The sequence below is a fragment of the Schistocerca nitens genome, chromosome 1 (genome assembly GCF_023898315.1).
Source record: "Schistocerca nitens isolate TAMUIC-IGC-003100 chromosome 1, iqSchNite1.1, whole genome shotgun sequence".
Taxonomy (NCBI): Eukaryota; Metazoa; Arthropoda; class Insecta; order Orthoptera; family Acrididae; genus Schistocerca; species Schistocerca nitens.
Window position 1 is genome coordinate 232728209 of NC_064614.1, and position 5063 is coordinate 232733271.

Consider the following 5063-nt stretch of genomic DNA (forward strand, 5'->3'; position numbering starts at 1 on the left):
CGTCCAAGCTAAATTAACATATGAGGCGGTGGCTTAAGGGAACGACCGTACTTGTTAATGCCTGTACTGCATCTCCTATCAGCCACCGCTCGGACATTAACTTTATTTAATTGTTTGTGCTAAAAGTAACGAAGACGCACGATATAGTACACAGTTCTTATCAACAGATGGCGCGCAGTCTCACAGTTATTCTCATGGCCTATAGAATGCCTTCCAAATGGTCTACCCTCTCCGTAGTTCCTAGCCAGATCTCCGATGTGATGACGGGAAAGCGTAGTACGATCTTCGGTCAACAGATGGCGCGAGGCACTGTTGACATTAGACAGTTATTGAAATAACTGCCTGTATCAGAGGAACGGTTATCGCAGTAACCGTTACTTCTCAGTAACCGGTTATTTCTATCAGTTACGTTATTTTGTGCCACCTCTAGTATATTATGAATTTTAACAAACGAAATAACGAAATGAAACAATTTAAAAACAAATAACGAATAAAAAACAATTGATATGAATCAGTAAAACAACAACGAAAAAATATGGGTACCTGTGCACAGCTGTATGTGGGAGGGAATGAGCTTCGGGGTCACATGATCAACAATAGTCAGGTGGCGTCAGCGACCAAAACTTTCTTGCTGAGAAACCTTGAGAGTGCTGTGAGGGGAATGATAGTGTGGATGCTGTTATTTGAACTGCATTGCAGAATGTTTTGACAAGTTGGGGCATGACATGATGTGATAGACAGTGTGAATTGGCCTTTAAAAGTTAGATAATCAGTTTTTGGCGCTTAAGGTTTCAGGAGACCTACGACACAGGACAATGCTGCAGATTGTACGATATCACTGTTGTGTAATGGGTAACATCTTGTTTAGTGGGTGAAGAAGTACACTAGCAAATACAATAATTTTCGTTCATATACTGTTATTGGCGAATATTTTACTATTTACCTCTACGTTTTTGAGATCTTCTGGTACTTGTCATTGTCAGTAATTTACAAATTAAGCATGAAACACGGAAATGCGAGCGAATATTCATAACACACTGATTATCTGATGAAAAGAAACCACCTTCATTGTCAGAATAAAAAATATAAAAAAGACTGACACATGCGAGAAAGAATTAAAAGGTGGCTTCCAGAATGAGATTTTCACTCTGCAGCGGAGTGTGTGCTGACATGAAACTTCCTGGCAGATTAAAACTGTGTGCCGGACCGAGACTCGAACTCGGGACCTTTGCCTTTCACGGGCAACTGCTCTACCAACTGAGCTACCCAAGCACGACCCAGGCCCCGTCCTCACAGCTCTACTTCTGCCAGTACCTCGTCTCCTACCTTCCAAACATTACAGAACCTCTTCTGCGAACCTTGCAGGACTAGCACTCCTGAAAGAAAGGATATTGCGGAGACATGGCTTAGCCACAGCCTGGGCATGTTTCCAGAATGAGATTTTCACTCTGCAGCGGAGTGTGCACTGATATGAAACTTCCTGGAAGATTAAAACTGTGTGCCGGACCGAGACTCGAACTCGGGACCTTTGCCTTTCGCGGGCAACTGCTCTACCAACTGAGCTACCCAAGCACGACTCACGCCCCTTCCTCACAGCTCTACTTCTGCCAGTACCTCGTCTCCTACCTTCCAAACTTTACAGAGCTCAGTTGGTTTTCAATTTCGGTTCCTATTTAATATTTCGTGGTGCATACTCTGCACCTGTCTTTTGTGATTACTTTTTAGTTTTTCAGCTATTTTTATGTGGCATAATTTTCCTTTGCACAATTTTATCATATTTTTCCTTCAGCTAACTTGGACTTGAATAATTGTAATCTAGAATATAATTTGGATCTAGCCATTTATTTTCCCACTTCCTTTATCAACAAGTTTCTGGAGTCCTTATCGAAGTCGTTTTGCAAGCTTTCTATAAGAAATTGTAAGTGAGAAGACTGACTATATTGCTTTCAAAAACTTTCTCCTCGTGTAACACATACTTTCAGTATCGTATTCAATTGCTCAGCAAAACTGACTGTTGATTAGCCCTGTGTTGCACATGTGAACAGTGTTGCAAAATAAAAATTTTAAAATTCATGAAATGCAAAATTTTAAATAAAGAGAACGAATCTGATTAAATGCCAAAAGAAATTAATTGTGCACTCAATGAAAACTGTATAACTAGACCTCAGTACCGAAATAGATTAGATTAGATTAGATTTACATTATGAATATTGCATGATGTTAAGTGCAATGTTTGACTTGGAATAACCACAATAATAAGATACTGTTCTACTCACAAGAAATTAGCTATTTGAAATTACCACTACTGGTCACTGAAAATAAATTTTCTTGTTAACACAACATCTCACAATCCCGACAACCAATGTTTGCTCAGGAATGCAAGGTGATATCTGTCCTGAAATAAAAGTGACTTGCATCTTGCTCAGCATGCTATTTTTGTGTCTAAATACTGACGTTCTTGAAAGCAAACACAAATCAGCAGATGTAGCAGGTAAAGGAAACTAATCTGCTCTATTTTTTCCCTTGCTTGTCAGAAATAAAGTGTTGCTGTGTGTACTGTAAGGAGCAATGCACACATGACAAAATTTTAAAGCTTTACTATGCATCACAGAGGTGGGTTTTTTGAGAAAAATACAGCTAACAAAAGAAGAGTCAAACAACTACAATATTCTTTCATTATAAAAACTACAAACATACCTTTGAAATTCCTCTAAAATCTTGTCCATCAATATAAGTTTTCATCTCCATAATAAAGTATTACAGATATTTTATCCCAGATTTATGAACAGATCTCTTTCCCCTGAAAAACTCAACTGCTCGCTACTCTGCCACAAATAAGAATTCCCCAGGGCTGCACAACTGACTGACAAGCAAGCCAAAACAGGTAAAACTAAACATAGAGTCAGTGATTTTATTCACAACTCATGCAAAGCGCTCATAGGCCTTTGCCCCAGTAGAGTTAAGGTGGATTATTTACAACAGCAGAAAACAGTTTCCTAATGCAAACACAGCATTGCCCTGTAAATGGCGTCTTCAATATGGGAGAGCTACACAAGCGTCAATGAGCGGTCTAGTTATTTTTAGTAAGTCTTTGGTCACACCGCATCGAGACATCCATCTAGGTGGTATTGCTTCTACGCATGAGCATAGACTATAAACATCTATGGAGTGAGCGTGTGGATGTGCAGAACGAGAATTCTGTCTACAATATGTCCTGGTGCTCGAGGTAGACGATTTTGGGACAGCTCATCTTAGCTGGTATAGAGCTAGGTATTTCGAGTGTTATTACTTCGCTCCTACACATAGACCACATTCAGAAGTACACTGAAGCTTTGTATACGAGTTTTACAAACATCTATATTGCTTTCAAAAACTTTCTCCTCGTGTAACACATACTTTCAGTATCGTATTCAATTGCTCAGCAAAACTGACTGTTGGTTAGCCCTGTGTTGCACATGTGAACAGTGTTGCAAAATAAAAATTTTAAAATTCATGAAATGCAAAATTTTAAATAAAGAGAATGAATCTGATTAAATGCAAATACATGAAGTTCCCTTAAAGATGTGAAGAGCAAAGTATCGTGTTTCTTCGTCATGGTATTGCAGCTCAGATTCCACTTCATTTACATTCATTCATTAACAGGATCAGAAGTGACATCCAACAATATTTTTTTAGGCTTTCTATTGCACTTATTCATATTGTCAAATCTCTGCTCTAATTAATTATGTTACAATGACACCATAAATAGTGCCTAAGTGTCACGAAAACAATGCATTTGGGACTATGAAACTGTTACACTAAACATGGTTAGCGATTTGCACCACCTATTTGTTCATTATTATTAACAATTTTTCATTATTTATTTTCCTGATTTTTATAAACAAGTAAATTATCTTTAACACTTTTTCGCCATGTATCAGAAAAGTAAAATCATACACTATACACAAAAAACTACAAAATACAAGTTTCACAAGCTGCGACATTGTCGCGAAAGAACAGTGACCCGTATATGTAATAAGTTTCCTTTAATTTATGTCTATGTTCACAAACATTTAGTTAACAGATTACCGGTTTTGGTCTTTAATAACCATCATCAGATCTGCAGCAAAAATGGGAAAAACATAAATACACTTGCAAGCTGTATACAGCTTTAGAACAATACATAGCCCATAATGAAGGTAGTACTGACAAAATTTACATTTGCGCACTTTAAATATGAAGAGGCATACCTGTTCCATAAAAACAAAGTCCTAATGTACTCCTGCCATAGTGGCATCGTCAAATGTTAAATGCGGAATTAGCACCAGCATCGTCAAATACATATAAATAACATCACATGCACGAGTCATGTTGTCAGTAGTACTACTGTTTAAAACAAGCTGCCGTACAGTAGCCACAAGATGTTTGTGTTGTAAGGTCACCAGATGTCACTAATGTCGGCATACACTAGTTTTCAATAATTAATTGAAACAGCGAAAATAAAGGGGGGATACAATAGTTGAAGTCTGTAATAAGCTTATAACGTATAAAAGGCATTACAGTAATAAAAAGCAATACAAAGAAGAACATGACAAAAGTAATATTGTTAAAAAAAGGAAGAGTTAAAAAACAGTGGTTGACATGTGCTCTAGTGCCAGTATTCTAGATAACAACAGAAATATTAAACACCTTTGATAGTGTACTCGGTAATATTAAACAACCATAAAACAAATCGCTAAAGGAGCCACAAATGAAAGAAAACATAGTGCTGAACATAATCAGCGCCCTCTGTTAGTGCTAACGCCAGAATTCCGCACAGGCGGGAAGTAGTTGGAGGAACGAGACCGGCAGAGGGCCCCTCATACCATGCATAACTTCGTTGCAAGAAAAGAATAATAAAATTCCTTAACAGTGGATGATCCACATTATCTGATTAATGTAGTCTACTAAATGAATGAGAAGGAACAAGAACATTCTAGAGTCATGTGTAAAATGTATGAAAACGAAGTAAATATGTGATGCACTCAATACTAGGTGAACTTATCAACACACTATATGTAACAGAGGCGTGCAGTGATTAGATC

At 37.6% G+C, this 5063-nt stretch overlaps 1 non-coding gene across 1 annotated transcript; it reads right to left on the reverse strand.

The window, feature by feature from the left end:
* Window positions 1-1198: 1198 nt before the first annotated feature.
* On the reverse strand, window positions 1199-1273 carry Trnas-uga (transfer RNA serine (anticodon UGA)). Its single transcript has one exon. It is a non-coding gene; the product is annotated as a tRNA-Ser (tRNA).
* Between the last annotated feature and the right edge of the window lie 3790 nt (window positions 1274-5063).